The sequence below is a fragment of the Ranitomeya variabilis genome, chromosome 4 (genome assembly GCF_051348905.1).
Source record: "Ranitomeya variabilis isolate aRanVar5 chromosome 4, aRanVar5.hap1, whole genome shotgun sequence".
Classification (NCBI taxonomy): Eukaryota; Metazoa; Chordata; class Amphibia; order Anura; family Dendrobatidae; genus Ranitomeya; species Ranitomeya variabilis.
The window spans coordinates 742,950,059-742,971,829 of record NC_135235.1 but is presented as its reverse complement, the minus strand read 5'-3'; the positions used below and the strand labels follow the sequence as shown (position 1 = coordinate 742,971,829).

Sequence of the window (21,771 nt, the reverse complement as noted above, 5' to 3'; positions counted from 1 at the left end):
ATACTGTGTGTGGGGGCCAAGAAAGGGGTGCAGCACTCTGAAAGCAATACACATTTCTTTGATTCCCATCTTTCATAGTTGGGTCATATGTATGTAGCGGCAGAAAAAGAACAAAACAATTGTGAGTCTTATGAGGTGGCAACACAAAAATAACTTAAATATAACATTTTTAAAACAACTCCACATTTTTTGTATATTAAGGGTAAATCGCTTTAACCATTTGAATAGAGCTGATACTATGAAGCTAAAGTGACTAAACAAAATTTGTCACATCCATAAAGGGGTACTTTTCTATGTTTGTCAGAACTGTCCAAGGATTATTAGAAGTGATAGTTTCCCCTCAATTAGAAGGGACACCTGTGGATATTGGGGTCTTTACCTGCAACTGTTCTGGTGGGATTTACGAGGTAAAGTGCCTTGTGATAAAGTGGACATTGGACAAACGTCACAATCAGTTAACATCAGACTGAAGGAACATCGCTCCTCTATTCGGCTCTATGGATCTAGGATAAAATCCACTATGGCTCCTGCAAGAAAAGAATGAGAAAGAGCAGACGTTTGGTGAGACCACCATGGCCAGTCGTTTCTCGGAGATGGTGATAAAAGTTCTGATCTCCGATGTTCGGTGCTGGAAGAGGCGACCGAAGTGGATTCACAATCACAATGCAGGAAAGTTCTACAGAGGTGTGTTCTAGATTTACTAACATCTTAACCATGCAGCTCCTATGTTGTCCATGGCATTCACACGACGTCCACAAATTTTATAGTTCATCCTATGGAGCCGTGTTCTGAGATCGAAGCGTTTTAGGTCAGACTGCGCTCCATGAGACATGGCAAGAGCGGTGATGACATCAGTAAAGTTACTGACAACCACTCTCGAGGAGCGCAGCCTGACCGGGAGTGACCTATAACGCTTCAATCTCAGAACAAGGCTACATAGGTTGTACTATGATGGTGAATGAAGGACTGTCTCTTGTCTATATTCATTCAGTTCTCTGTTTTTAGGTTTTTCAGGTTGCCATTTGTGGACCATGTTGGAATTCATGGACTCCTTCGAACCAGCATGGCTTTTTAAATTTAATAAATTGGTGAACCAGGGGGTAGGAGAGTTGTTTATGAAAAATAAAATATTTTTCTGACTTTTTCTTTCTTTCAGCTTACTGGGTTAGTAATGGGGGTGTCTGACAGATGTCCTCTAACACTAACCCCTAGGACTGATGCCATCTGATAAACCCCCCAAAATACAGTGCCTTGAGAGAGTATTCGGCTCCCTGGAACTTTTCAACCTTTTCCCACATATCATGCTTCAAACGTAAAGATACCAAATGTAAATTTTTGGTGAAGAATCAACAAGTGGAACACAATTGTGAAGTTGAACTTATTGGTTATTTTAAATTTTTGTGGAAATTCAAAAACTGAAAAGTGGGGCGTGCAATATTATTCGTCCCCTTTACTTTCAGTGCAGCAAACTCACTCCAGAAGTTAATTGTGGATCTCTGAATGATCCAGTGTTGTCCTAAATGCCTAATGATGATAAATATAATCCACCTGTGTGTAATCAAGTCTCCGTTGTAAAGGTACCTTCACACTAAACGACTTTGCAACGATAACGATAGCGATCCGTGACGTTGCAGCGTCCTGGATAGCGATATCGTTGTGTTTGACACGCAGCAGCGATCTGGATCCTGCTGTGATATCGCTGGTCGTTGCTGAAAGTCCAGAACTTTATTTGGTCGTCAGATCGGCGTGTATCGTCGTGTTTGACAGCAAAAGCAACGATGCCAGCAATGTTTTACAATGGTAACCAGGGTAAATATCGGGTTACTAAGCGCAGGGCCGCGCTTAGTAACCCGATATTTACCCTGGTTACCATTGTAAAAGTAAAAAAAAAAACACTACATACTCACCCTCTGATGTCCGTCAGGTCCCTGGCCGTCTGCTTCCCGCACTGACTGTGAGCGCCGGCCGGCCGTAAAGCACAGCACAGCGGTGACGTCACCGCTGTGCTCTGCTTTTACTTTACGGCCGGCGCTCACAGTCAGTGCGGGAAGTAGACGGCCAGGGACCTGACGGACATCAGAAGGTGAGTATGTACTGTTTTTTTTTTACATTTACAATGGTAACCAGGGTAAACATCGGGTTACTAAGCACGGCCCTGCGCTTAGTAACCTGATGTTTACCCTGGTTACCCGGGGACTTCGGCATCGTTGGTCGCTGGAGAGCTGTCTGTGTGACAGCTCTCCAGCGACCACACAGCGACGCTGCAGCGATCGGCATCGTTGTCGATATCGCTGCAGCGTCGCTTAATGTGACGGTACCTTAAGGCTGCAGTAGCATTGTACGCACTGAAGAAGCAGTGACCCACAAATTCAAACACAAAAGTCTCGTTTAATGTGTTTCTTCACAACATTAAAGTCCAATTCACATAAATGCATATACCGTATATACTCGAGTATAAGCCGAGATTTTCAGCCCAAATTTTTGGGCTGAAAGTGCCCCTCTCGGCTTATACTCGAGTCACGGTGGTCGGCGGGTGAGGGGGAGAGGGCGCTGAGGCATACTTACCTGCTTCCGGGGCTCCTGGCGCTGTCCCTGCAGTCCCACGGTCTCCGGGTGCCGCAGCTCTTCCCCTGTTCAGCGGTCACGTGGGACCGCTCATTAGAGAAATGAATATGGACTCCACTCCCATAGGGGTGGAGCCGCATATTCATTCCTCTAATGAACGGTAACGGTGACCGCTGATAGAGGAAGAGGCTGCGGCACCGAAGACCAGCTGTCCGGGGGAAGGAGCGGGACGCCGGGAGCAGGTAAGTATTACATATTCACCTGTTCGCGTTCCACACGCCGGGCACCGCTCCATCTTCCCGGCGTCTCTCCGCACTGACTGTGCAGGTCAGAGGGCGTGATGACGCTTATAGTGTGCGCGCGCCGCCCTCTGCCTGATCAGTCAGTGCAGAGAGACGCCGGGACGGGACGCTGAGGAGCTGCAAGCAAGAGAGGTGAGTATGTCATTTTTTTTTATTGCAGCAGCAGCAGCAGCAATGGCACAGCTTTCTATGGCACATCTATGGGGCAATAATGAACGGTGCAGAGCACTATATGACACAGCTATGGGGCAATAATGAACGGTGCAGAGCACTATATGGCACAGCTATGGGGCAATAATGAATGGTGCAGAGCACTATATGGCACAGCTATGGGGCAATAATGAACGGTGCAGAGCACTATATGGCAGCTTTCTATGGTACAGCTATGAGGCATTAATGAACGGTGCAGAGCACTATATGGCACAGCTATGGGGCAATAATGAACGGTGCAGAGCACTATATGGCACAGCTATGGGGCCATAATGAACGGTATGGAGCATCTATTTTTATTTTTGAAATTCACCGGTAGCTGCTGCATTTTCCACCCTAGGCTTATACTCGAGTCAATAAGTTTTCCCAGTTTTTTGTGGCAAAATTAGGGGGGTCGGCTTATACTCGGGTCGGCTTATACTCGAGTATATACGGTAACTTCAGTGGATATTATCAGTGACCAGTTTACACCAGTTCAAAGCAATACATATCACATGGCTTTAGATTTGCGGTCCCTAAACAGGCCAGACTTCCCTTGTCCAGTTTACCTGGGCGACCGCACGCCATCTCACAGTCTCTATAAGTCTCCATACACACAGCCTCATATGTTGCAGACACTACACATGCCAGCCTTCCTCTGACTAGCTCTCGTGGGTGTCCTGCATCGCTGTATCACAGTCTCTTTACAGACTCTTTACTCACACAGTCGTACACAGTTCAGAATATCCTCCGGATAGCAGCCGGGAACCATATCCACCTGTTTGCAATCGTTGCACATGCTAGTCCTCTTTCGGGCACAGGACATCCACCTCCGGGCACAGGACTATCCACATCTGACTCCTTCGGGCACAGGACATCCACCTCCGGGCACAGGACTGTCCACATCAGAGACCAGTACCATGGACGACTTGCATCTCTGTGTACGCTGCGGGTGCCAGGCTATTCAGCTGCCCTGGGTGCTGGCTCTGCTGGCCTGTACCTCCATGCACTCTGCAGACCAGCACACACCAGACTGACACTGACGTGCACCTCGCACACCTGACACGACACTCATATCCCTTACTGCAGGGTTTTTAAACACACACAAACCTGTGGCCTTCAGCCACCTGAAAAACCCGGACCGGAAATACGTGACTCTCATGCACACCTATGGACTTCATCCGTCTGCAAGCACATTCTGGGGAGAACAAACAGCGCCCCCTAGCGGTATCAGAGGCCACAGCCTCACACCGTATAAATGCACCTGCTCTGTGATAATCTCAGGGTTCTGTTTGAAGCAAAGAGAGCATCATGAAGACCAAGGAACACAACACACAGGTCAGTGATACTGTTGTGGAGAAGTTTGAAGCCGGATTTGGATACAAAATGATTCCCAAGGAGCACTGTGCAAGCGATCATATTGAAATGGAAGGAGTATCATACCACTGCAAATCTACCAAGACCCGGCCGTCTCTCTAAACTTTCATCTCAAACAAGGAGAAGACTGATCAGAGATGCAGCCAAGAGGCCCATGATCACTCTGAATGAACTGCAGAGATCTACAGCTGAGGTGGGACAGTCTGTCCATAGGACAACAATCAGTCGTACACTGCACAAATCTGGCCTTTATGGAAGAGTGGCAAGAAGAAAGCCATTTCTCAAAGATATCCATAAAAAATGTCGCTTAAAATTTGCAACAAGCCACCTGGGAGACAAACCAAACATGTGGAAGAAGGTGCTCTGGTAAGATGAAACCAAAATCGAACTTTTTGGGAACAACGTCAAACGATATGTTTGGCGCAAAGGCAACACAGCTCATCACCCTGAACACACCATCCCCACTGTCAAACATGGTGGTGGCAGCATCATGGTTTGGGCCTGCTTTTCTTCAGCAGGGACAGGGAAGATGGTTAAAATTGATGGGAGGATGGATGGAGCCAAATACAGGACCATTCTTGAAGAAAACCTGTTGGAGTCTGCAAAAGACCTGAGACTGGGACGGAGATTTGTCTTCCAACAAGACAATGATCCCAAACATAAAGCAAAATCTACAATGGAATGGTTCACAAATAAACATATCCAGGTGTTACAATGGCCAAGTCAAAGTCCAGACCTCAATCCAATTGAGAATCTGTGGAAAGAGCTGAAAGCTGCTGTTCACAAACGATCTCCATCAAACCTCACTGAGCTCGAGCTGTTTGCCAAGGAAGAATGGGCAAGAATTTTAGTCTCTCGATGTACAAAACTGATGGAGACATACCCCAAGTGACTTGTAATCGCAGCAAAAGGTGGCGCAACAAAGTATTAAGTTAAAGGGGAGGAATAATATTGCACGCCCCACTTTTCAGTTATTGAATTTTCAAAAAAGTTTAAATAAACAATACATTTTGTTCAACTTCACAATTGTGTTCCACTTGTTGCTGATTCTTCACCAAAAATTTACACTTGGTATCGTTATGTTTGAAGCATGATATGTGGGAAAAGGTTGAAAAGTTCCAGGGAGCTGAATACTTTCACAAGACACTGTATTACTCTGGGCAATTGGGAGGAGCGAGGCAAAGTGGCAGATTAGTGCATCTAATGTAATTCTCCACTTCTGGGTTGGCTGAAAGCTGGTATTTTTAGGCTGGGAAGGGGCCAATATCCATGGACCTTCCCAGCCTCATAATATCAGCCACTGGCTGTGTGCTTTACCTTGAACGGTTATTAAAAATAATTGGGACCCCACATCATTTCTTTTTACAATTATTTATTTAATAAGATTAAGAAAAGTTTAATACACCCTACAGTGCCACGTAAAAGGCACCAAAGTGTGCAACTTTATAATATTTAGGTGGGGATGACATTAATCTAAACTCTCCCTCCTATAACAACTCTCCCTGAACTGCTTCCTGAGGAGGTGTGCTGAGCATCGCGTCACTGGGTCTTCTATAAGACCAACATGGCTACAGCATTACCGTGTATGGCAGAAATCCCTGCATGTTTAGTGGCTAACAGCAGCAAAACATGTGGGGTGGAGACAAGAGCATCCGCGGTACTCAATTGACCGGATTGAGTAACGAGCGCAACCGAACACCCCGATGCCTGATCGAGTAGTGGAGAGAGCGGTCATCACTGGTATCTACATTATTGTGCTGGAGCAGAACTAGGAGAGAAACAATCACATTTTGTGCGAACTTCATTGGGCTTCTGTCCTCTCATCCTGCAGTTATCTGAATGGATCTAATGTGGAACCAGCGAAGGCTACGTTCACATTTGCGGTCAGCGCCGCAGCGTCGGGCGCCGCAGCGGCGCCGCATGCGTCATGCGCCCCTATACTTAACATGGGGGCGCATGGACATGCGTTGTGCTGCGTTTTGCGCCGCATGGCCGCAAGCGTTGGACGCAAGAAACGCTTCAAGTTGCATTTTTTTTGCGTCCAACTTTCGGCCAAAAAGGACGCATGCGGCGCAAAACGCAGCGTTTTAGCGTGCGTTTTGCCGCGTTTTCGTTTGCGTTGTGCGCTGCGGCGCCGACGCTGCGGCGCACAACGCAAATGTGAACGTAGCCTAAGCCGCATTCTGTCCACAGCTGTTACGTCACTGTTCACACCACACAGAGACCCCAAAAGAGTCTCCTCAGTGCTGAAGGGGTTAATGTCCCCTACACCCTGTAATAGAGAAACTCCACCACCTACCTCCCTCCAACCGCAGAGCCGCACTCCACATAGAGAATAATGGAGCCTCCAGCACCGACCTCCACCCGCAGAGCCGCACTCCACATAGAGAATAATGGAGCCTCCAGCACCGACCTCCACCCGCAGAGCCGCACTCCACATATATATGGCTGCTCTGTGCGCACAGGACCTGTGATGAGGTCACAGGAGGGGAGGAGTCAGGGGTCACATGATCAGGGGCCTCAGTGTATGCAGGACTCTGCTGTGCTGGTTGTCATGGTGCAGGATGAGGGGAAGTTTATGTGTGGGGTCAGGAGGGGTTTACAGTGTGGATGTAGTGGAGCCACGGGTGGACGGAGCGGAGCCACGTGTGTACGAGGTGTACGGCACGGAGCCGGTGTACGGAGCATGTGTATGAGCCTGTTGCAGAGTGCCCTAGTACAGCCTGGTGCAGCGTATACTAACATCTGCACCAGGGAGACTGCATGGTCGATCTGTGCCTACTACACTCACAAATTAAACACCTTCCTCTGGTGCATGCATGTGACAGGGCATTTGTAACGAATGGAAACAGAGGCACAGATGTAGAAGTTCACATTCGTATTTATTAAGGTTTGATGTGGAACCACTAGACCACAGTCCGGGGGGGCTCCGAAGGGGGCGTTACAGTGTGAGCCCCAGACACCCGTAGTAAGTCCCCTCGAACAGGGACAGAATGGAATGCCTGGAGGACACGGGTGCTACCTTCAGTTAGTCCCCATACTCGTGGTGGCTGTCCCAGCAGAACAGACAGACCAGCAAGGTTAGCGGGTGTTGCAGAGCTGACTGGAGGATACCGGGTGCATGAGAAGAAGCTGGCATCGGGAGTACTGGCGTGGTCCGGAAGTGAGGCTGGCGGACTGGCAGGACTAGACGGATCCAGCGTAGATACTGCGGATGCCGTCCAGAATAACCGGGTAACTGGTAGCAGAAAATCTGTGGAGACAGACAGAATAAGCGGAGTTCCTTGCAGATACTTCAGAAACAGAAGCGCATGATAACAGGAACCGGAAGTTAGCAACAGTAGATACTTGTTGCTCCGGCGCCCTCCCTATGGTGGAAGGGCTAAAAATAGTAGATAAACACACGCCATTGGCTAGAGGCCACATTTGGAAAATGCACACTGTCTCTTTAAGAGACCGGGAGCGAGCTCGCGTGCGACCTAAGAACCCTGCCAGGCAACCTGCTGGCCGCATGCCAGGAAGCAGGAGAGGAAGGAGGGGTGGAGGCTGTGCCCAGACAGCGTGAAGCTGGCACAGAGCGAAAGTCCCGACAGAGACCCCCTGGAGGTACAGTAAACAGACCGGGTGTAACATTATCCCCCTCTTTACGCCCCCTCTTTTTCAAGCCTGTGTAGATTTTTTTCAGAAGAAGAGGAGCACGGATATTCTTTCTAGGCTCCCATGACCTCTCCTCAGGACCGAAGCCCCTCCAATCCACCAAAAAATAGATCTTACCCCTTATCCTTTTAGTGGCCAAGATATTCTCTACCTCAAAAACATCCTCCTCACTGACGGGATCTGGAGTGGAACCAGGATCTTTAAAAAATGAACTCAAAAGTACGGGATTGAGGAGGGAAAAATGAAAAGAATTAAGCACTCATAAGGAAGCCAGCAGTTTCAATTTGTACGAGACTGCGTTAATCCGTTTCAGGACTTCAAATGGACGGATGAAGCGGGGACCCAGTTTGTAAGAGGGCATTTTCAGATGGATATACTTGGAGGAGAGCCATACCTTATCCCCAGGCCGGAAGGAGGGAGCCTCCAGACGTCTTTTGTCTGCATGCTTCTTCATACGTAGTGAAGCTCTCTCTAAGACAACCTTGGTGTCGCTCCATACTTTCGAGAATTCCTCCGTAAAGGTATCAGCTGCAGGAACGCCAGAAGACTCAGAGATGGGAAGCGGAATCCTGGGTTTGAGCCCAAACACAATCTGAAAGGGAGATTTACCAGAAGACTCACTCGATTGTTGTACGAGAATTCTGCCCAAGGCAGCAACTTGATCCAGTCATCATGATGTACGTTGACGAAGTGACGCAAGAATCCTGTCAGAATTTGATTGGTCCTCTCTACTTGCTCATTGGATTGAGGGTGATATGCGGAAGAGAAGTCCAGCTCCACTTGTACAGACTTAAAAAGTACTCTCCAGAACTTGGAGGTGAACTGGACACCCCTGTCAGATACGATGTGGAGAGGAAACCCATGAAGATGGAAGATATGTTGAATGAAATGATCAGCGAGCTCTGAAGCAGACGGGAGACCAGGTAATGGAACAAAATGCGCCATCTTTGAAAAATGATCCACCACTACCCAGTTGACTGAACAGACAGAGGAGACGGGGAGATCAGTAATAAAGTCCATTGCGATGTGCTGCCAGGGTACTGAAGGAACAAACAGAGGTAATAACCACCTGGAGGGCAAATGCTTATCAGTCTTGTTGCGAGCACATGAAGGACAGGCAGCAACATACTCCTAAACATCTTTGCCCATGGTAGGCCACCAGTAGTAACGGTAGATGAGTTGCAGAGTCTTCCTTTGTCCAGCATGACCGGCCAACTTAGAAGAATGACCCCACCAAATAACTCATTTCCAATCTGAAGTAGATACAAAGGTTTTACCTGGAGGGAGTCTAGCAAGATTAACCGCGGCCACCGACACTAATCTGGACGGTTCAACGATGTGGTGCGGTCCTTCAACAAAATCTGGAGGCAAAAACGCTCTGGAAAGTGAATTGGCTTTAATGTTCTTATCAGCTGGTCGGAAATGAAGAACAAAATTAAATCGAGCAAAAAACAAGGCCCACCGGGCTTGACGAGGATTCAGTCTCTGAGCAGATTGAAGATAAGCAAGATTCTTATGATCTGTGTAAATGATAACCTGATGAGCAGCACCCTCAAGAAGGTGACGCCACTCCTGCAGAGCTAACCTGATAGCCAATAATTCATGATCTCCTACGGAGTAATTTCTCTCAGAAACAGAAAAGACTTTCGAGAAGAATCCACAGGAGACCATCCGGTCGGACGACGACTTCTGGGTGAGAACTGCGCCAGCACCTATGGAGGAAGCGTCTACCTCAAGCAAAAATTGTTTCTCGGAGTCCGGTCAATGAAGGAAGGGTGAGAAGGAGAAGGCATGCTTTAGGGAAGTAAAAGCCTCCTCAGCCTCAGTTGTCCATCCCTTGGCATTTGTGCCTTTCTGGGTCAAAGCCGAAATGGGTGCCACTCGAGTGGAAAAATTTGGAATGAACAAACGGTAATAGTGGGCGAACCCCAGGAACCGTTGTATTGCCTCCAGACCGCATGGACGAGGCCACTTTAGAATTGCAGATACCTTCTCTGGATCCATCTTTAAACCTGTAGGCGAGACAATATAACCCAGGAAAGGCAGAGAGGATTGCTCAAAGAGACACTTTTCAATTTTAGCATAAAGTCTGTTTTCCCTAAAATCAGCAGAGAAGATCAGAATGTCGTCCAGGTAAACAACAACACAAGAATAAAGCAGATCTCTGAAAATGTAATTTACAAATTTCTGAAACACTGCTGGTGCATTACTTAGCCCAAATGGCATTACCAGGTATTCGTAGTGTCCGTCCTGGGTGTTAAAGGCGGTCTTCCATTCATCTCCCTTACGACTGCGTATCAGATTGTAAGCCCCTCTGAGATCCAATTTGGTGAAAATTTTAGACCCCCTAAGACGATCAAACAATTCTGAAATTAACGGCAACGGATACCTGTTCTTTACCGTAATCTGGTTCAGACCCCTGTAACCGATACAGGATTGTAGAGATCCATCCTTTTTCTTCACGAAGAAGAATCCAGCTCCAGCAGGCGAGGAAGACTTCCGGATGAATCATCTGTCCAGGTTCTCCTGAATGTATTCAGACATGGACTGAGACTCTGCTTGAGAAAGAGTATAGATCCGTCCATGTGGAGGAGACGCTCCGGGAAGCAGATCAATGGGGTAATCATACGACCTGCGTGGAGGTAATCTCTCTGCCTCCTTTTTCCCGAAGACATCAGCGAAGGACCAGTAAGGAGACGGCAAACCTGGCAGGGCTTTAGGTTGTACTGGAGGAAGAGTAGGACGAACCGGAATGATACATCGATCAAAGCAAGAATCTTCCCAGCGCAGGATCTCTCCCGTCCTCCAATTTAGAACAGGTTCATGCATCCGGAACCAGGGTAGACCTAGAAGCAAGGGGTGAGACAAATCTGGCAACACATAAAAAGATTCTTTCAGAATGGGTTAGACCTACCCGGAGTTCCAAAGGCACAGTCTGGAACCATATGGACTCCGACAGGGGTCTGCAATCCACAGATGTCACTTGCAATGGTTCCGATAAACGCTGGACTGGAATCTGGTAACGATCCACTACCGCCTGCCGAATAAGGTTCCCGGTGGCACCAGAATCCAGGTGACAGAGCTCCGAAAATCTCCTCTTGCCGAAGGCCACGGAGACTGTTATTTGCAGAGCTGGAGAGAGATGATCCTTACCTAGGGTAGCCTCTCCTACAGACCCTAGGCACTGGAGTTTCCCGGTCTCTTAGGACAAGAGCGGATATAATGCTTGGCACTGCCACAGTAGAACCAGCTCCCCTCCAGGCAACGCACCTCCTGGCAATGGTTGACCAGATTTACACTATCCACCTCCATAGCCACAGGAGTGGGAGACAAAGTTGGAGAGTTTGCAGATTTAGGAGCACAAGCAACCTGGTGATTGGATTCTTTTTCACGTGTGATCTCATTGGACCGCTCCTGAAACCGTAGATCAACCCGAACTGCCAGGGAAATCAGGTCATCCAGAAAAGTAGGCAAGTCTCGTCCCGCCAACTCATCCTTAACTCGTTCAGAGAGTCCCTGCCAGAAGGTAGCCACCAGAGTACAGAACTGCACCGCATACTGAGCCACCGTAAGAGCCTCCTGTCGTAGTCGAAGAAGAGCAGAAGCTGTCGATGTAGTACGACCAGGTTTGTCAAAGGTCTTGCGGAATGCCTCTAGAAAAGACTGGAGATTAGTAACCAACGGATCCACCCTCTCTCACAGCGGATTCATCCAGGCGAGCGCCTCTCCATCAAGGTGGGACATGATGAAGCCAACTTTGGCCAAATCAGAAGCAAACCTATGTCCCAATAGTTCGAAGTGCAGTGTGCACTGATTTATGAACCCTCGACACAAAACGGGGTCGCCTCGGAAGCGGGTGGGAACCACCAAGCGAGAATCCTTACTTGCTGTGCAGTTAGATACCTGGACACAGGTGGCATGAGCAGATGCAATCGAAGAAGCCAGACTATCCAGGCGAGCAGATACTGTACGTTCTGCAGGAAAGGCATAATTTTATCCTGTTGCTTCCTCAGCTGGGAGATCTCCTGACGTAACTCCATGACTGGTGATGTCTGGGATCCAGCGGGTTCCATGGCTGGAGCTATCTGTAACGAATGGAAACGGAGGCACAGATGTAGAAGTTCACATTCGTATTTATTAAGGTTTGATGTGGAACCACTAGACCACAGTCCGGGGGCTTTTTGATGACTCTGCTGGCTGGGGTTCCGTGGGCCATCCGTGGGCCATCCACCTGACGCTGCCCTACAAGTAGAAGAGACTGAGTGCAAGGATGCCCAATCACATGATCTGTTGGAGGATGACTATGTGGGAAGGTTAGTGCACATGGTCAGCGGACCACCACAGCACCTCTGATGATGAAGAAACACTGGGGCCAACTGCTTGTGTCTTTCTGCAATGTGCAGACCAGCAAGGAGGGCAGGGGTGAGGAGTGGGAGGAAGATGATGTGAGTGATGATGAAGTCCTCGACCACACAGTGGCCTTCGAGTGAAGGCTATCTAAGTGATGTGCACAGTCCGGAGGAAGAGGAGGTGGTCACACTACCCCAGCTGTCCCCCTCACACACACACCTAGATACGCTTCTGCTGAAGGCTGCAAGTTCTTATCCACAGTTCAAGGCAATTACTTCTGTCAGCTGGCAGAGGAACCAACCTGGGGAGATAATCTGCTGGATTATCAAATAGACCAAATACAATCTCAGATCTAAAAGCGACCAGAATATGGTAAGTTGCAATGTAATTTTCTATAAAACATTTCAAAGGAGAAATGGAAAAACCTGAAACTTCAAGAAAGCTGATTTCAACAAATTAAGGCTAGAGCTTAATTGTGTAGACTGGTATCATGTCATGTTAACTGGGACCCCAATCATAAATGGGGCATGTTTAAGGATATACAGTGGGTACGGAAAGTTTTCAGACCCCTTTAGGCTACGTTCACACGATCCTTTTTTCACTGCGGAATTTTCAGGTCCTTTTTCGGAAAAATCCGCAGTGAAAAACGGCGGTGCTTCTCTCTGCGGTTTTGTGTCCTTTTTCTACTGCGGATTCCACTGCGGGTTTCCAACTGCAGTTTCCTATTGGTGCTGTTGGAAACCCGCAGCGGAATCCGCAGAAAGAATTGACATGGTACTTCTTTTTTCTGCAGGCAAATCCGCGCGGATTTGCCTGCGGAAAAAAGGATCGTCGGCACAGCGGATTTTGTTTTCCATAGGGTAACATTGTACTGTACCCTGCATGGAAAACTGCTGCGGATCCGCAGCTGCAATTCCGCTGCGGATCCGCAGCAAAAACCGCATCGTGTGAACATACCCTTAAAGTTTTTCACTCTTTGTTTCATTGCAGCCATTTGGTAAATTCCAAAAAGTTCATTTTTTCTCATTAATGTACACTTTGCATCCCATCTTGACTGAAAAAAGAACAGAAATGTAGAATTTTTTGCAAATTTATTAAAGAAAAACTGAAATATCACATGGCCATAAGTATTCAGACCCTTTGCTCAGTATTGAGTAGAAGCACATTTTTGAGCTAGTACAGCCATGAGTTTTCTTGGGAATGATGCAACAAGTTTTTCACACCTGGATTTAGGGATCCTCTGCCATTCTTCCTTGCATATCCTCTCCAGTTCTCTCAGGTTGGATGGTGAATATTGATCGACAGCCATTTTCAGGTTTCTCCAGAGATGCTCAATTGGGTTTAGGTCAGGGCTCTGGCTGGGCTAGTCAAGAATGGTCACAGAGTTTGTCTGAAGCCACTCCTTTGTTATTTTAGCTGTGTGCTTAGGTTCATTGTCTTGTTGGAAGATGAACCTTCGACCAAGACTGAGGTCCAGAGCACTCTGGAAGAGGTTTTCATCCAGGATATTTCCGTACTTGGCTATTCCTTCAATGGCAACCAGTCGTCCTGGGCAGGTGATTGCATTTGGGAGGTGATGAGCAGTGCCTGGTTATCTTCATACATACCTATTAGAATTATCACCAAAAATGTCGATCTTCGTCTCCTCAGACCAGAGAATCTTATTTTTCATAGTCCAGGAGTCCTTCATGTGTTTTTTAGCAAACTATGTGGGCTTTCATATGTCTTGCACTGAGGAGAGGCTTCCATGGGGCCACTCTGCCATAAAGGCCCAACTGGTGGAGGGCTGCAGTGATAGTTGACTTTGTGGAACTTTTTCCCATCTCCCTATTGCATTGCTGGAGCTTAGCCACAGTGATCTTGGGGCTCTTCTCCCACGATTGCTCAGTTTGGCTGGGCGGCCCGGTCTAGGAAGATTTCCGGTGGTCCCAAACTTCTTCCATTTAAGGATTATGGAGGTCACTGTACTCTTAGGAACCTTGAGTACTGCAGAAATGCTGTTGTAACCATCGCCAGATGTGCCTTGCCATAACTCTGTTTCTGAGCTCCTTGGCCAGTTCCTCTGACCCCATAATTCTCATTTGGTCTGACATGCACTGTGAGCTGTGAGGTCTTATATAGACAGGTTTGCGCCTTTTTAAATCAAGTCTTATCAGTTTAATTAAACACAGCTGGACTCCAATGAAGGAGTAGAACCATCTCAAGGAGGATCACAAGGAAATGGACAGCAAGCGACTTAAATATGAGTGTCTGAGCACAGGGTCTGAATACTTATGAACATGTGATATTTCAGTTTTTCTTTTTTTAATAAATATGTAAACATTTCTACATCTGTTTTTTTTTCAGTCAAGATGGGGAGCAGAGTGTTCATTAATGAGAAAAAAAAAATGAAAGTTTTTGAAGTTACCAAATGGCTACAATGAAACCAATAGAGAATAATTTAAAGGGGTCTGAATACTTTCCGTACCCACTGTACTACTAGAATCGAACAGAGAACCTATACCGTGTGGTAATAAAATGTCCAGGAATAAAAAGAAGCAGTTATAAATATATAAGACAGTACAAAGTTTAATAAAAAGGGCATTCAAAATCGTATAGGCTAAGAATACATCAAAAGTATTTCAGGAGTAAAAAAAATCTCAAGCTAGCAAAGTTAGCTACTGAAACACAAAGCACCAGAGACATTAAAAGAAATCCCCCAAATCTTTATCATGCCAAAACAAAAAAAAAGGATGGTATAGGCCCCTTAAAAGATGGTAATAACAAGATAATTCTAGAGGACAAAGGAAAGGCTGAGATATTAAACAGGCACTTTTCATCCGTGATCACCAATGAACTGACTCTTCCTGGGATCATTCAACAAGGCAGAAATCAAAGTTCACCACCCGATATAACTAGTTTAACACAAGAAGATGTACACCTACATGGAAGCAAATTAAACATTGACAAATCACTCAGCCCAGATGGTATTTATTCACGGATATTAAGGGAATTGAGCTCAGGAATTGATAGAATGCTGTTTTTCATCTTCTTACACTCACTTGTAACAGGGGTGGTGCCACAGGATTGGGCAATGGCTAAGGAGCAGAAAAAAGTGCCATGCAGTCTTACTTAGTGCGACACTAAAGATAAAATTAAGGTTAGTTAAAATTAAGGTTTCTGAGGCATAGATTCTCAGCTGTTGCAGGACCACAGATCCTCAGACCAGAAATGCCGCATAGAAAGATGGAGGGTTTTTATGATAATTTTGTGCTGTTGGTGGGTAAAATAGTGAATTCAGGCACACACAAATGGGGTTTCATTTCTCTATGCGCTTCGAAGTATGCAAATTTATTTTGTCCTGAAGAAGTTTGTATACTTTGAACAATGCAGGCAAACTTCTCCCCGCTTTCTAGGAGGATTGCAGGATGGCTGACATGGTACTGATATTTAAGAAAGGTGAGAACATCAGTAGTGTGCAAAGTTTTTGAGGGCAGTATAAGAGATAACCAGAGAGATATATTGTAGATAATAATATAATAACTGACAACCAGCATGGATTCATGAAGAATAAGTTGTGTCTCATTAACATGTTGGGTTTCTATGAGGAGGTAAGTGCAAATCTGGATGTTGGTAATGTGATTTATCTGGACTTTGCAAAGGCCTTTGAAACTGTACCACACAACAGCCTTATACTGAAGCTATAGAAGCAAGGACTGGGGGAAACTATATGCAGATGGATACAGAACTGACTAAAAGCTAGGAAACAAAGAATCATCATAAATGGTACGTTCTCTAAATGGGATATAGTCAGCAGTGCGATACCGCAAGGATCGGTACTTGAACCAATTGTTTTTAATCTCTTTATTAATGACCTTGTGGATGGGATTGTGTGTCTTTTCTAATGACACCAAGCTATGTAGGATATTAAAATTTGATCTTGACAATACAATATTACAAAACGATCTGGATAAGACATCTGATGGGTAAACACTTGGCAAATGATATTTAATGTTGATAAATGTAGAGTAATGTACCTGGGACGGAGTCATCCTATTGCTGTATATACATTAAATGTAAGAATACTCAGGACTACATAACAGGAGAAGGACTTTGGTATTCTGGTTACGAGTAAATAGAGCAGCAGTCCTCAATGTCAAGCAACGGCTGCAAAAGCAAACAAGATTTTGGGGTGTAGAAAAAGAGATGTGATCCCAATGTATTGTTACTGCTCTAATAATCACTTGTAAGGCCACATCTAGAATACGGCATCCAGCTTTGTTGTCACGCACAGTGTAGGAAAGACTAAGTGCAACACAAAGAGATAAGGGGAAGGGAAACCAACACTAGGGAAGCAGGGCGTGGAGACCCCCTTGGAAGATCTAACCTCACCCTGTCAGCACTAAGCATCCCTTTATAGGTTCTGCACCTATTGCCAAGCAGAATACCTAATCCCTGCCTGACTCTAGCAGTAAGCCCTGCTTAGGGAAGGATGGGTGAGCGCTGGTCGATCCCCACTGTAACAAAAGACAGATGGGATAGACAAAAGGGGAACACTTAGCTTGAATAGACTCATAGAGAAACACAGACGTCCTCTAAACACCATAGAGGAAGATAGCTGACTGTTATAGCTCCAAGCCTCAACAGTGGGAAATTGAAATATCACCAGCCACTCCCAGCAGCAAGCTGGGAGTTATAAACACCAAGGTCCAGGTGTGTCCACTAGAGTCGGGAGTAGGTTGCCACTGGGTCATAGAGTCAGAAGTACCAGGAAGAAGTCTGCAAAGTAAACTGCTGCAGCCAGATGCAGTGTGACAATCTACTGCCTTAGAGTTAGTGTGTGGTGCTTAGTCACTTCTAAAGGTGAAACCGTGAGTCTGGATAGACTAGGAGACTGAGGTCAATAGTCAAGAGGGTACGTCATAATCAGAGGGAATAGACAAAGGTGTAGATAAGTAACAGTCTGTGATCAAAATACCAAAAGAATAGCGGATCAGAGCAAAGAGGATAGACAAATGGTTAGGTAAGGTCAGGCAGTGATAGAGTGATAGATCAACAAGCAATGCACTGGGCACAAGAAAACAAACCACATTGAGTTGAAGCTATTGCTGGCAATGATCTGGGCCTGCCAGCCCAGTTAAGTAGCTGAGTAATCAAGGGAACAGGGAGAAACTGATGAGTGCTCAGCACCTCCCAGTTTTAGATTGGACGGCCAAGCTGTCAATAAAACAGCCTGCTCATCATGCCCCTGCACTTGACTGGACAAGTCTATTACTGTGTCCCAAGACAGACTGAGGGGTGGAATCATTACATAGTTAGTTAACCGGCAGGCAACTAGATTATTTCAAGGGATGGAGGGCCTCCCATATGATAAGTTGAGAAAAGAGGGATATGTTTAGCTTAGAAAAAAGACAATTTACATGTATAATTATATGTGCGATCAGTTCAGAGAACTTGCACGTGACTTATTCCTCCCAAAGACCATACTAAGGACCAGGGGGGCCCTTACTATGGGTGGAAGAAAGGTGATTCTGGCAGTTAAAAAGGAAAGGGCTTTTACAGTTGGAGTAGTCAGACTGTGAAATGCCTTACCAAAGAGGTAGTAAAGGCAGACACTATGACAGCTTTTAAAAAAGGACTGGATGATTTCCTCGATACACATATTATGTGTTATAGTTAAATTAGTGGCAAAATGTATAATTAGTGGAGAAAAGTCGAACTCGATGGACCGTGGGCTTTTTTCAACCTATGTAACTATGTATATACTATGTATGAGAAGTTGGAAAAGTTGGGCTTGTTTAGCTTAGAAAAAGACGTCTCAGATCTCATTTACAGTATATGTATAAATATATGAGTGGTCAATACAAAGAACTGGCACACGACTTATTCCTTCCAATGACCATACATAGGAAAGGGTTCTTTACATCCAGACTGTGGAATGCCCTACCACAGGAGGTAGTAATGGAAGACAATATAACAGCTTATAAAAAAGGGCTGGATGATTTCCTCTGTACACATAACATTGTGGGTTATAGATAATGTAGCAACAAAAAATGTATATTTGGTGGAGAAAGGTTGAACTTGACGGACCTTGGTTTTTTAAACCTATGTAACTATGAATCATGAGAGATCCATCAGCAATGTCGGAAAGTAGGAGTTTCTGAGGGTCTGATGGCCCCTTGTAAAAGTGGGGGTACTGTCATATCTCAGTGTGGGGATTTAATCCTGTGATCTATAGCTGCATGTTCGGTTCTTCTGTCTACTCAGCTACTGCTTCTAGTCTTTGTTTTCCTTTCTTGGTTTGCTCCTCTCCAACTGTTTCCCATTTACCCATTTTGGTTTGCCCTATTACATTCTGTGTGGGATGTTATATGTTCATCCTTCCCTTTCCTTCACTGCACTGCCTTGCTAGCTATACCTCTTGGTGGATGTGTGTTTAAGAGTTCCAGCCCTTCAGCTAAGGGGTTTACCTTGCTTGGTAAACTTCCAGTTGAATTCTTGAATTGAGTCAGGTTGCTTTCCCTCCCTGCATCTTTTCTTCTACCACTTCTTGTTTTCTGGATGGTTCTTTGTATTGTTAGCTCTCCTTAACTTTCCCACTCTGCCCTATTTATATGTGTTTTAGTTTCTCATCCTCGGTTTTCGTATCTTAGTTCACACTTTCCTTTCCACTTGTTGACTATGTATTGCGGCCACCCCTGGTTCCTCAGGAGGTACGAAAAAACCCTCGATGGCCTATTAGGGAGATAGGTCCAAGGTGGTATTTTTAGTTGTTCGGCTAGTGTCTTACTAGTCTGTACTGGGAACAGTTAGGTGTAGTTCTGGAGATTCCAGTGTGTGTGTGTACACGTACCTGACGTATATGACTGTATGCTATATGTTTTTATAAAATTGATCAGTAACATATGTACTTTCTCACAGTCTAAGTTATTTTTGATGGTCAACAAAATACAATTTTCTAGTAATTAATTTTTCACACTTTAGGTATCATAATGACTTCTCTCTGTGTGGGATTTTATGATGTTTATAAAGCGGTTGTCCACTATTTGGACAAACCCTCATCATTATGCATGTTTGGTCCTATTAATATAAAAACAATTATACATGCCTCTCATGATGGTGACGTTCCAGCGGTGTCAGCACTTGCATGTGAGCTCATAGGGCTCATATGAGGTTGTTGCGTTACGTGAGCTCTGCGCCAATTCAGCACTTGCGTCACTGTCCCCACCTTCGGTCAAATCAAACATTAAAAAGAAGTTAGAGATTAGCAACAGCCCTTGCTTTTTATTGATGCTTAATACTTCCTAAGGTGGGGATAGTGAAGCCGGTGCTCATTGGACGCAGGACTCGTGTGATGTAACCACCTTATGTGATGCCCAAGCACGCGAGTCCCAGCACCGCTGGAATGGCACCAGCACAGGAAGCGAGTATGAGTGTTTTTGATTAAACGCAGCCAAATATATGGAATAAGAAGGCGACAACACCTTGAAAAAGATATAATACTGCACAGTATTTCTCCCAGGCATGCCACACTCCCTCCTTTAACTGCAAGCACTCTACCTGCCCAGGGTCCAATTCCTGAGCCCTCCACACCAGTTGAGGAGATCCCCCTTGTCCAAGTTGCTCCCCCTCGCAGCCACATAGACTTGATATAGCCTTTACCTGCTCAGTTGTGGCGCTGCTCGGACTGATGTGCCGCACAAGTGCCCCACGTGCTCAGTTTCTCTTCCGGTGCCATCTTGGATGAGAATGGAGCTGCCGCCATTGCTCTGCACACAGCTTACATAGCAGAAGTGAAAGCACTGTGGGACCTGATATAGGAAAGATATATATCTTGGTACCGTGTTAACCAGTAGACAGAAAAATATTTAGAATTGAGAGTCCTCAGTGGTTGACACCTTTTAATGGCTAACTGAAAATTTTTGAGGACTCTCAATTCTCAATATTTTGGGACCCGATAAGCAGGTGAAACTTCAGCACTTAATAAAGCTACTCCAACAGTACGCTGCTGACATGACACCTAGTGGCCATTCAGCTCAACTGCACATTAAACTAAGACACTAGTAGACCTAATAGCAATTCTGCACTGAATTTAAACCTGCCTATCTAGGTACAGGCTGGCGCATTTCTTGGAGCCTGCGGCACTTTGCAGCCTGCACTTCCGGTTGGACCGCGGCCTCGGGTTGCGGGCCTGGCGGCTGCACCAGTGGTGAGTGGGGTCATGCGGAGGCTGGACAGGCCAGTGGAGGACTCTCGAGAGATCATCCCGGTCCAGGTGGCTGGTGGCAAGTCAGACACTTCTTTGGCCTCCTGCTGTGCATACACAGGGTGGTGAGGCTCTTGCTCTGTATGGGGCCCTGGAGATCTGTATCTAACGGTGCCAGTCTTCAAGGGCAACTGAGACTGTTAGAAAAGTCTGCATTTTCAGTTACAATCAGAGGTGCATTTATAGGAGCCTGCACCATTGAGACCACCATGAGGGTTCTATATAATACTCATTTTTGGCACCTACTCCTTTAAAGCAGAATAATAAGCTTACCTCAATCAAAGGTCAACACGGAGGGCATGGGCAGCCCTGGCGAGTCATAACTTAGACGCACTAGTTCTTTACCCACGGGCACAATTATGCACTCAAATGTATAATCAACCCCTATAGTTAGAGATGTTGGATCTGCATGTTCTTTGAATAATGCGCCCCAAAGCATCCACTGTTTCTGAACTAAATACCAGATCTATCTCACATTTAATGTCTCAGCGCACAAAAGCGCACAAAATCAACAAGTCTCTAATTGTCAGCATCACAATCAACCTCGCCGAGCTCCAGAAGTCCTTCTCAGAGGTCACAGCAGACCGATACGACTCCATCAAAAAACATGAGACTGATCACGATGGAAGAACTCCTAGCAACCATCCAGAAAACATTTAAGGCTGAGCTGTCAACAGCTGTGGACAATTTTACACAACAAATCCAAGACATTGCGCAAAGAACCCATGATCTGGAGAAAAGCATGGATGACACTGTTGACGCCATCGAGTATGACAGAGAACAATTGCAGGAGCAAGATGCTAGAATCGAGTTCCTTGAGCTTAAGTGTAAGAATCTGGAGAACCGTTCACGACGTGGCAACATCAGAATCAAGGGGCTACCAGAAAGTAACACCAACTTAATGGAACTGATCTCAAACCTTTTTGGTGCACTTTCTGCCTCAAGCAGATCCTAACTCTTTACGTATAAGAAGGATCCACGGGGTGCTGTGAGGACCCAAACCGGACACCTCACCGAGGGACATTGTCCTTAAATTGCACCACGAATAATCAAGAGATCTGATCCTAGCAGCGGCTTGCAACAAAA

The 21,771-nt window shown here is 46.0% G+C and overlaps 1 protein-coding gene across 5 annotated transcripts in view; it reads right to left on the bottom strand.

Annotated features, from left to right (window-relative positions):
* LOC143768068 (uncharacterized) overlaps positions 1 to 21,771 on the bottom strand; it is a 66,213-nt gene that overhangs the window by 23,743 nt on the left and 20,699 nt on the right. For 2 of the 5 annotated variants that reach the window (XM_077256745.1, XM_077256748.1), the window contains exons 1-2: positions 6,733 to 6,872; positions 380 to 527 (exon numbers count right to left, since the gene is read on the bottom strand). The gene's annotated coding sequence lies outside the window, so the exon portion shown is untranslated. Of the gene's footprint in view, positions 1 to 379; positions 528 to 6,732; positions 6,873 to 21,771 lie in introns of those variants that run through there. The other 3 variants (XM_077256746.1, XM_077256749.1, XM_077256747.1) reach the window with 3 other exon arrangements.